Here is a 12281-nt window from a genome sequence, read left to right on the forward strand (position 1 = left end):
CCTTTACTATTGTAAAATGACTAAAATTGTCTCTTTAAGCTCCCCAAACATTTATATCCATGCCTACACAATACAATCTCTTTTTGTGTAATTTTCCTAGTTCAATAAGCAAATATTTTTGATGATTGCCTTTTCTGCAGTTATACGTCTCCCTCTCTGAGACTTCTGTAAGACGTCAGATTTTTATCTACCCTGAGCTCTCAACAGACCATATGATTACATTCCCAAAACAAAGGTCTGTTCTGTGGGGCAACCTACACCGCAACTGACCAGACTCTGCCTGAGCACCTAAAGTGGTTCTTAACTCTTTTGCTAGAAGTAAACACTTTTGCTGCTATTAGAGTTTTAAGTTCACCACATCCAGTCACTGAGAAGGATAGTATGATAAAATGGGCATAGGACAGTAGACACTCCTGAACATGAGTTCTACCTCTCCGGTTTATTACATGCTTCTGCAATCACTACCATTCCATGTGTAAAAAAAATCAAAACAAACCCTGGAACCCCCACCAAAATGCAAAAAATCCCGTCTCCCCAAATTAAAAACTATTCTTCAAATTAAATTATTGGCACACGCTCTTCAGAAAGATACAATAAAGACAGTGTCCTGTAGTAGGTTCATAAATACCAGTACAGTGGGCTAAACTAGCGAGACTGTCATCTCACTTGGGGGAACTCTGGGTACTACAATATTAAAACCAAAGTGTTTGCATATTTATTTTATATGTCTCATTGTAACAACATGTCTGTTGCTTACTTTAGCTGTCTGCTGTTAGCAGCTGTCACTTTCCTTGCAAATTCTAATGATTTATTTGGTATGAGTGCGGTTGCTTTTGTTGGGGCACTGTAATTGTGCCGATGGTTACATCATCACTGAAGATAAACTTCATTTTGTCATTTAGTATATTGAGTGTCAAACCACTTACCAGATGATACTACATTGCTAAGATTAGTTAAAAGTAACAAAGGTGGTGGTTTTATGTTCTGTTTGTGTAAAAAAATGTGTAAAAGTACTGATTACTAACAAAGGCAGAAGTGGAAGAGTGCCTTTTCCATTTAACAGCATGTATTAAATAACTGTAGTCAGAAAAATACTATGCTGCATACCATCATGATGCAATAATGTTTTCAAGAAGCCTGACTTCTATATCACAATTAGATAAATTGGTAACAATCAATACTTGCCTGCTCAGTATATTCCAGTTAACATCTCCCTCACATGAGGAACAAATCCATAGTAAATAGTGCCACATAGTTCTGCCACAGTATCAATGCATTCCTGCAGATGGCTGTAGAACTCTGCAAGTTTATCATCACTGAGTGCTTTGGCTAATGGAGAGGATCAGTAAAAGTTTGTAAGTGAAGGTCTTCCTCGAGAGATCACAAGAAGGCAAGAGTTGACTGGTTTGCATTTTAGAAGGAACTTTAGAGAATTATTTTGAAGGGGTAATCTAACTGAAACTGTCAGTCCCGACAGTTAAAATATAGATACAAAACAGATATGAATATGGACATGACTGATGAGAGAACAGAGTGAGTACCCTGACTCATTTTCAAACTTGAAATGACTGACAAATTTCTTATAAACTGAAACTGAGGAGGAAGTGTGTGAAGCAATGCTCACAGTAGCAGTTAAAAATGAAAAGAACAGAACTCATAATTGTGTAACAGAGAAGCAAGCAAATGAATGCTTAAAACAAGGGAATGTGTGGAACAGCTTAACTTTATAAAATCAAACCTCCTATTATCAAGGCACCTTTTACACAAAAATATCACAGAAATGGTACTCATATCCTTCCACAGAATGGACCTGTAGTACAGATTATCTTGCTTCTCATTATGTAGCTTAAAAAGCACACACTGTTGCCTCTGGTGGCCAGTGGAAGTGCATTCATTAGCATTGCCTTATTAGGAGAGCTCGAATGAGCTTTAGCTCTTATTGTACTTTCCTAAATCTCCACAAGTTGCTGACAATGGCTTCAAGAGCATCCATGGAACACCTAAGACAGTCTATGGAACAGTTTATGATTAGCTTAGAGGTAAGTACCACTAAAAGCCCATTAGATATGAATTTAGAAATGTCTAATTAGCTAATGAAAAAAGATGAACACAAAATTCTACACTTTGATTCGACTGAACTGGCAATATAATAATGAAATACAATGCATATGCAGCATATATATTATTTTTTAATTCTTATGAAAATGAATATATTTTTCTGTCCAGTTCTGGGCCCCTCACTACAAGAAGAATGTTGTGTTGCTGAAGCATGTCCAGAGAAGAGCTACCAAGCTGGTGAAAGGTCTGGAGAATAAGTCCTATGAGGAGAGGCTGAGGGAACTGGCATCGCTTAGTTTGAAGAAGAGAAGGCTCAGAGGAAAGCTCATTACTCTTTAAAACTAACTGCAAGAGGTTGTAGGGAGGTGGGAGCTGGCCTCTTCTCTCAAGTGAATAATGACAGGACAAGAGAAAATGGCCTGAAGTTGTACCAGGGGAGGTTTAGACTGGATATTAGGAAGGATTTCTTTACTGAAAGAGTGGTTGGACACTGGAACAGACTGCCCAGGGACGTGGTGGAGTCACCATCCCTGGAAGTGTTTAAAAGAAATACAGATGTGCTGCTTGGGGACATGATTTAAGCACTGACGATCTTCAAGGTCTGTTCCAACCAGGATGAATCTGTGATTCTTCTTGGTGTCACTTAAAAACAGTAAAGCTTTTCTTCAGACTTGTTTAAAGAATGACATCATCTATACAACAGATCACTTCATCTGCCTCCACACGTGTGAAAAACATTGCACTAACCACAAGCACTGTAAACTTGATTTTCCTTTTACTAATCTTAAACAGATCTGATAAAACTATGCAGCCCTATCAAATTCCTTCCATACTATACCAACCTGTTCAAAGCATAACTTTAAACATATGGGTGACACACCTGTACATATCTGTACCTGAAAGTCCTAGTTCAATCCTATTGTGAGAAGAACAAAATCTTGCCCTGGCCCCATTAGATTATCTCATCATCTAATATTACATACTAATATATTCGTTTCTGTTTCCTTTTCAGCACTGTTATTCAGATACAGTAGTAGTCCAAAATTTTCTTGAAGTCTACAAAACAACACGCTCAGCTCTACACGAGCATAACTTTAGCAAACACAATGAAAAATAAAAAGTTACATCACTACATATGTTTTGACACCCAATCTCTAGTCACTTATGTACTTTATTTGTGATTTGAGTCTCCAAAAAGATTTTCTCTAATAGAATTCTGAGGGCAGCCTACTACCCTCAAAAAGGATAATGCACTGTTTTTTCTTGTTTCTAATTAGTAATTTAAACATATGTTCAGCATTTAACTCTAAATGTTTGCCTTTTCCCCAAGCTCTAAGACAGCTGTCCAAGATGTGAATGCCAGAAAACATTTAAATATCAACATCTGTTGAATTATGTTAATTTAGTGTAATATAATTGGGCATGAGTTGGAATTGATCAAAAGTACATGAATTACACAAAGGCAAATCCAAACCAATATCTTGGTGTACAAACAAGTCACCAAGGAACGCTGAGGGAATAAAACAAAAAAAACCCCACTTCTGTTAAAAATTAAAAACCTAAAACCTGCAGTTTTCTTCCACAAATGACAATTTTCAATTTTCATTTTAAAGACAGGAAATTAATATTTATACCCATTCAGAATATACATTTTATATTAATTCAGAATATTTCTAAATTTTTGACAGCAAATTTCACTATTGTGTCAAGCAACACCTGATAAAATTGAATAATGTTCATATTTATGTAACTGTGAACTGTAGTTAGAAAATAGAATGCAGTAATAGAAGACCATCCTGTTACAGGATAATAGTATTTCTCTAATTCTAAAGCAAACTTTCTCTGTTTTCTTCTTCATCTTGTGACAGAATTGTTGATATCCATGAGATATGGATGCTGATACAACTCTGAAGTGATTTGGAAAATACCTTTTTAACTTGAGCAGAAGCCATGGGCTTGAACAGATACTTCAATAAGACTTTAGAGCTTACTTAGCTAAACTGTGCAGGACAAATGTATTTTGCTCAAAAGACTTTAAAAAACATATCTTAAAGTTCTGGATGACACTCACACAGAGTTAGGTTAAATTACTGCAAACACTAGTATCATATTAAAAATCCATTACTTTTAAAAGCACAGAACCAGAAGCAACACTAAAATTCCAAATATCTAATACAGTGGCTTAAAAATGGAAGAAGGAAAACATCTTAACAGGTTGGAAGTACTCAACACTCAATCTGTATGCCAACTTCTTTCTTTCTCTGTGATGGGAAAGTGAACAAGCATGGCCAACTGGAATGTCCTCCCTATTGGTTCCAAGAAATAACAGGTCTGCAGCTGGACCCCAACATCGTTTCTTCTCCTTAGTCCCTTTCACTTCCCTATTTTTAATACTATGTTTGAGAAACAGCTCTTCAAAGAATCTTATGCCAAGATAGCACAGTTATAATTCAGTGAATCATCTGATAAACAAAGATATAGTTGTATGGAAGTAGGTATGAGGGGGAAAAAAAACCTCACTGTAGCTGAGCCTGAAAATTAAGCAAATTTTGCTTCCTAACACTCTACACCCATTCCCCTCAGTAACCGTCATGCAACTCCATTGAGTACAAGGGTTCTGTGTGTCTGCAGGAGTGAATGCAAATTTTGACTTTCTAATAACAAAGGAGAGCAGGTAAGAGAAATGGGGTTTTTTGTTCCTTTCTAATTTCAAAAGTTCACTTATGCCCTTCTGCTCTATATTATTATTTAGCAACATCAACACTTCTCAAAATATAAAGTAACAGGAGAAGGAAAAATCTAATTCTGAAATACAACAATCAGCAGGCTGAACAGCATCCCTTGCTTCCTTTGGGTTAGGACTGTTACTGAGTGTTAGTTTCCAGATAGGCTGAAACGTACTGGTACAGTGAGTGATCACGATTTCAAAATACCAAAGAAAATAAACGTGAAATTTTTATGTAATTTGAAACAAACTATTCACATTTTCATCTTAATGCTTTCCCTCCTTATACAAAACCACAGTCTGAATAGAAGTCAGTGTGCCCACATCCCAGAATTTTAGTGAACCAGTGGATGTTGCTTTATGTATATGAGATTCAGGAATCCCTTTCCTGATGTAAAAATTTCATAAACACTTTTATTTAAAATAAGCAGAGAAAGAGGCAAACCCACCCTTCCTTTATGCATGGCTATTCATCCTTATATTTGTGGTATGCAGCTTTCATGTACCTGTGTGGTGAACCAGATAGAGAAGATCCTGATTTCTAATGAGTCGGAGGTACTGAGACAATTGAGTGGTGAAAAAACAAGATTGCAAAGCACCTCCTTTTGATTGCAATGCTGCTTAACAATAGGTTAAACAGCTTGTGGAGCTACAGTGAAAGTTACTGTGCATAGCTCTTTCTCAGACTGTAAACAGCAGGAAGGGTCTTCACACCTCTGAAGCCCACATTATCTTTATGCCATTAGCATTTTAACAGCTAAGCTGAGACAAGCAAAGCTTGACCTCCGGAGCATATAATCAAGAAAAAAACAAAACCGTCTAATGCAGTTGAGTGTAAGAAACAATCATACCATTCAGGTAGTTGAAAGTGAGAATTTTCCTATCAATTTATTCGTTCAATCCAGGTGGTACATCAGGAGGCTCCAGAAGTACACAATTTATAGGGGCTATCTGATTTTTTATATATATATATATATATATAAACCACAATAGGACTAATTGACTTCCTGATGGTTAACACGCTCCTGTGTAAGTGGAATTCAACATTATATGACAAATTGATAGTAGAATTTAGCTGCCTGTTTATGTACACCAATATAAAATATGTTAGATTTTAGTGCAATAACAACAAAATTCAGCTTGTGATTTCATATTTAAGGAAACTGCTCAGATCATATGGAAAAAAGTACTTCCAAAACAGAGCCTCTTAAAAATTTCTTCTCCTTTTACAAACGTTCTCATTATTAAAATATGATACTTTAAAGATACTTCGCGACTAATATTTAATCAATGGACACTTCAAATCTGTTCATGAACCAATATTGAAGCTTGAAGATGTCTATAAAATTAAAGCATCACATACTGGTTACATTTTGAAAAATCTTTTTGGAATCTTAAAACAGGCCATACTATACAAAACTCAATCAGGAATTGCCCTCTTCCAAAATGGCACCATCTTTCATTCTTTCCAGAGAAGAAAAATAGCAAACTGATGGAATAATGTTGTCCCTGAGGGTGACAGCAAGGGAGGAAAGCAATGTGTCCTCAAACACTCACATAATTTAATCTGCAACTGCAAATATTATTAAGCACCAATCATAACAGCACAGTTACTGCTTCATGGCACTCCAATGAGGAGATAAAAGTGCTTAGTTGTTAATTTCTAATGATGTAAACACATTTGGATTTTAATGTTATATCTGAATCTCCTGCATTATTAGCTCTGGGGTTACAAGATATTAACTTACTGCCTTTAATAATTTTATGCCTGAATTAAAAGGCATGTTTAAGTATTACTTTCTTTTAAAGTATTTTTGTTGGGAGTATGTGTTCACGTGATGGCAGACTTGAATCACCTAGTAAAGTAACTATGCATTCCTTAGTTTTACTGCAGTGTAAGTATGTGCACGATTTCTTGTACAATTTTCAAAAATTGGCTGAATTTACCTCCTCTGGTATTGTAATTTCATTCCACAAAAGCCACATTAAACAATTACAGTTCTTGTAATTAACCAGTAGTCTAATGTACAGTTTTCTTATCCCAATCCATTAACAGCTGCTCAAAAAATGTAGTAATTAATGGTTTCATTTATTTTTGGCAAACCTGCAACTCGACAAATAGTTTTGTATCTGCTGCAAAACAGGACTCTTTCCCAAACAACAGATGACACGGTGGGAAAGAGGGAGCAGGCAGAATCCTTGCACATCTTTTGTCTCTTTAGAAGATCAAATAAAGAGCAGCTGTAATGCTATTTGTTACATCTGTGTAAAGAAGTACCATGCTTCACAATCATCACATGAAAATGAACAAGTGCTGTACAAACATACTAACAGGTTTCCCTTCCAAAGTGGGAAAGACAGAAAGTTGTATTACTATCCAGAGCAGTAATACACTTTTGAAAAGCTTTCATCAGGTTTGGTGAAATTTTTCTCGCTTAGGAGCTTCTATTAAATACTATTTCTTAGAGAATACTGTAAGTTAAAAAAAGTGCCAAGACTTTGGAGTCATCCTCTTGTACCAACACCAGGAACACATTTAAACTGGACTGACAACAACTAGGGAAAGGACAGAAAGAGACAGCTGCAGGAAACATGGGTAAGTCATGACTAGTGTTCTGGGGTTTTACTGATGCTTATCATCACTTGGTAGCATCTGACATACTTCCTTTATGTAACACTTCTTGTACTACTTCCAGAATCTCCTTTCCTGAACGTCTCCTCCGCATGTGCAAAGACCCATATTTTAGTCTGTGCTGTTCACCATGGCAGGAGACTTCTTCAAAGATTTTGCCAGCTCAAAATAGAGCAGTAACAGGTGAGCATCCGATGACTAGCACACAGTCCTCTTGTCACATTATAGTAATGGCTGAATAGGTGACTCCTGCTGATTTTAAAGGAAATTTGATGATACTACCTCTACCTAAAGCTATGACCTACTTTGCAGCCACAAGAAGTGGCTAACTAGTTAATACAAAGCTGCTGCTACATTGGCTAGATTGTTAACATATCATCAGTTAGCTAGTTGAAATCTGAATTGTATAATTCTACTCCACCTTGTGAAATCATTTTTATGAGCACAATTTAGCCTTCTTTCAAGACAGGATGGAGTGGTGTAAGAATTACAAATAGCGCGCTTTTCCCCCCTCCCCCCCCCCTTAAAGATGTCTGAGGGCCCATTTTAGTGTGGATAGCCAACACAGAATTATCAAGATACAACATAAAAAAAATTGGTAAGCAGTGAAAATTTGGGCGCTCTTTGTTTCTCATTTTCTCAATTAATTCATGTATCACAACCTTTGGTTAAAGTACATCAAGAAAATATAAATAATGATACTCAAAAGGAAGACACTGTAAAAAAAAAAACATGACACAAGACCATTATGTATATAGTAAAGGAAATAATTACACAAATCTAATGTTTTCAGTAGTTAGCTGTGTTCTGAATCTGCAGTTCTGTTGTTTCTAGATTACAGTGAAAATTAGCTAGTTATGGTATTGACTGTACAACGAAGTATTAAGTTACTTAAGTATTCTGGTTATTCTGCCAAAAGAGCCTATTTCCTAAATAAATATGTTAAATATTATGAGACATGCAGACAATTGTGTGATGGAGGTCTTCTATGTTTTCAACAACATAATAACACATTTAAAATCATGTTATTGAAGCTCAGGAAAATGCCATTCAACGCTGCCTCCGATGCTGAACAAATGAATCTCTTGGCCCTGGGGAATTTTCTTCAAGTAGAACTCATTTTTACAAAATTTTCCAAAAGTGACTTAAGAAAATGTGTTTTACCTCATGACGGGAGCAGGCAAACAATGAGCACATGATCCGCTCTGGCAGCTCAGCTGCCAAGCAGCAACTTGTTAACTCGCCGTAACTCAATCATGTTCAATTGTTTGCCCACAGCCTCGGGCTACAGACAGACATTTGGTCTGCTAACAACTGCGCCAGATGAAGACATTACTATCCCAAGATATTTGTTATCATACATCTGCTGCAGATTATCATCTCCACAGCTCTGCCGGAGGAAGAAATCATGTGAGCACTCCCTAATACGGTTTGTACAAAACCAGCCAATTTAATTTAAATAGGTGACTTGAGCTAACCAGGCTGGTTTTGCCTGAAGCATATTTGAAAGTGCAGGTAAAAAAACCCAACCAACCAACCAACAAACCTTCTTTACTGGCAAAAGAGTAGATGATGAAAACAAGCAGCTGGAAGAATTAGTACCTTTAAGCAGTGTAGCTGAATTGGGGATGGGACTGGACTGTTCCCATCTTAAGGCAAAGAGATAATGTAAACACAGAACTTTTTCAAGGCTATATGGGATAAATAAATGCAGCTTCTAAACCAGTGCTATTTACTACTGTTTATATAATTTAAAATATTAATGAGAGAACTACATATTTGCAAATTAAAGCTTATCTGTAAAGGTAGCATAAGCAGATATATTTAAAGGTGTTGAATACAGACGATTATGTGTTGAACTGCATCAGCATAATAAAATCTAACCAGCTTCTAAGTTTTGTGGTGCAGGACTGTCCCCCTCCTTAATATTTGGTTCATCAACAGCTGTATCAACAGTTCTCAAAAACCTAATTATTTGGCCACATGTAGAAGTTTGTGCTAGTTTATGTAGGATTGGCTCATTATTATTAGTTTTGACACAAGAAACCTACACAAACAACCCAGTACAGTAAAGCACACCCAGAAAGTATCAGTATTATTCCACCGTGCAGAGACAGCTGCAGACCACTGCTGTGCTTAGAGCTCCACACCTTTCTGATGTATTTACAGAGTAAATGATTCCACAAGTCACTGATCTAATGTAATATGGGTATTTACATACTGTCTACATGCTGAGACAAGAACTGTGTTCAGTCAACCAAAGGGGGTAAGAAAAGTCAAGGTGAGTGCAGAAAAATGTCTGTATATACATCTTCTATATACACAAAAATAAAAAAAATAAAGTCTTCCAGAACAGCAAACAAAAAAAAGTCCCAAAACAAGAAATACAGCTGTGTGGAAAAAATACAAAGACACAGAGAAATAAAAGCAGACTAAACTGTACTCTGCATAAATACAATAATTTTATTATTACTTACTGCTGCTGTTTGTCACCACATTTAGCAGGAAACAGTAAGGCTATATAAGGTCACAGCCACTACTTTTTGTATGCTTCTTTGTAAGGGGTTACTTATTTGAATTACATTCATGTGTCAAGTGCATGAAGAACTAATTTACAGTCAATTTTAGAAAGCTTCAGGCTTTTCAGTAAACACTTGCATTTAACTGAAGATTTAACTGCATCTGCTTTTAGTATACCAAAATAATAAACTATTTGCTAAAATCTTCCTTAATTTTGTAATAAATCTTGTGACTTCTGATTGGTATCTTTGTAGTTCTGTGTTTTTTGAAGTACTCGGGCATATGCAAAACCTAACTGACAGATTTCCACTTCAAGATTTCATACACAGTAATAAAGATGTACATCTGTAACCAAGATAATGTTCTTTCTGTATTTTCTTCTAAAAAAGTAATTTCTACAAGTACCTTGTTAAGCAGAAACACTTTCCCTCTCTGTATTGCCTGATGAAACTAACATTAACCCTTTGGTAGAAATGAGAATTTAAAATTAAGTCATAAAAAAATCAGCCTTTGTTAATAATCACAGATAAATATTCTATGTCACTAAGCACCATGAATTTAATTTGTAAGCAGAATACAAGAGGAGCTGACTTGAATCAAATGAGGATCAGTACTATGTACATATGAGGAGATGAATCACATATTTTTCATGTGTTGTTCCTAAATATTCAAGATTTCATCTCTATGTTGGTTGCAACAGCTTTTGATAAAAAAATAAAATACTAGGTTATAGAACACTTAAAATATAGGAAGAAGATAGTCACCAGATACACTGTTGGCAGAGAAAAAATGTTTGCATGTTGTGCCAATTAAATTATTATTTTCAGCAGTTATATTTTAGCAAGAACATTAAAATTTGTTCAATATATGTCTTGTAAAGAAGGTGCATATGACTTGATATTCTAAAACAGCAGACTGCCAGTTAAGAATGATATTTTCATAGAAGTTTCTGAATTTCTTTTCAAGTCACTTTGAAGAACTAACAGTAAAGTTTATGGGGGAAGCAGAGAAAGCAGTGTTTTTTTTAAAACAAATAAATAAGTATTTTGAAATAACCTGACTCAGTCTGGAGAAAAAAGCCTTCAAAAACAGAGATGATGGTACAAAAGGATTTTAGCAGGTGATCCTGCTGTTTTTTTAAGGGTATTACTGTATGATGATACACTGTTGTTTTATGTTTGTCGTAACAATGGTTTATGTAAAAATAGCACAGATATTTTACAGAAAATGCTAGTCTTGGATTTACCACCTAATACACTACCCTGCCAGATGTTTATTGGGTAACAGTCTACTAATATACTGCTGATTGGACATGAGGAGAGGTTGAAGATCACTTCAGGTATTTAATGCCATGTTAAAAAAACTCTATTCTAACTGCTTGTGTAGGTAGCAGTGACTTCACAGCAGCTTCACTGATGAGAATAACAAGCAAATAAGTTACAATTCTGAATCCCTCAGACACCATGATCTAACAAGTCTGCCTGCAAGAAAACATGCAGATATTTTAAATATTTTTTTTTTTTCTAAGATAAAAGATTTAACAGACAAAGGTATTTCTGAAAATGAATGACCAACACTTGCATCACTAATGTTTTAAGAGTGTGTAATCAGAACTTGCATGCAAGGAAAAAGATTCCTATTTAATATGCATATTTTTGAAAGAAGTATCAGTCTCCCTTTCAAGGTATTCATCAAAGCTAGCATTTAACAATATTAAAAACTTATTTCAGGATGACCAAGTATAAGCTAAAAGATAAGTGCCTGAAAGATAACTACCTCACTCAAAATCATAATATTACATGATATAAATCTATTATAATTTTTTTCAAAATAATGAAATAAAAACATCACCTTCACAGAACAACACAAAAATTGTTAGGTGTTGTGCACAGCAAGGGAAATACTTCTGTAGCTTCTCATTTAAAGAAATACTACAATTACAATAATTTTTTGGCAGAATAGATTCAGCAGGTAATGCGTACAGAAAAAACCCTGTACGAACTGACTCCTAGGAACTGATGGGTGCTGATCCCTTCAGTTCAGTATGGAATTTTTTTGTCTTTTGAGATGCTGTAGGATTGAACTAGGTTTGTTTCTAGTAAGTTTTCACAATGACAGTTTTATTGTCAAGATACGATATATGAGCAATTTAAGTGTTCCAGAATTTGAATTATCTCCTTTCATTTCAAAAGCATGTAGGCACAACGGCAATTTTTTACATTTTCAGCTCTTAACTTACATGCCTGAAATACAAACCTTACTTCCTCATCCATTTAATTCTGATGATTACTTACAAGATTAATTGTAGTAAATGTAGTTGGATACAGTCACCATTAAAGTCTAAAC

General features: G+C 35.4%; 1 protein-coding gene across 2 annotated transcripts in view; it reads right to left on the bottom strand.

Annotated features, from left to right (window-relative positions):
• The window catches only part of GPATCH2 (G patch domain containing 2), a 109433-nt gene that overhangs the window by 16155 nt on the left and 80997 nt on the right, over positions 1 to 12281 (bottom strand). The window lies entirely within an intron of this gene.

This window comes from Chaetura pelagica, unplaced genomic scaffold, assembly GCF_000747805.2.
Source record: "Chaetura pelagica isolate M959 unplaced genomic scaffold, ChaPel_1.0 scaffold2, whole genome shotgun sequence".
NCBI lineage: Eukaryota > Metazoa > Chordata > Aves > Apodiformes > Apodidae > Chaetura > Chaetura pelagica.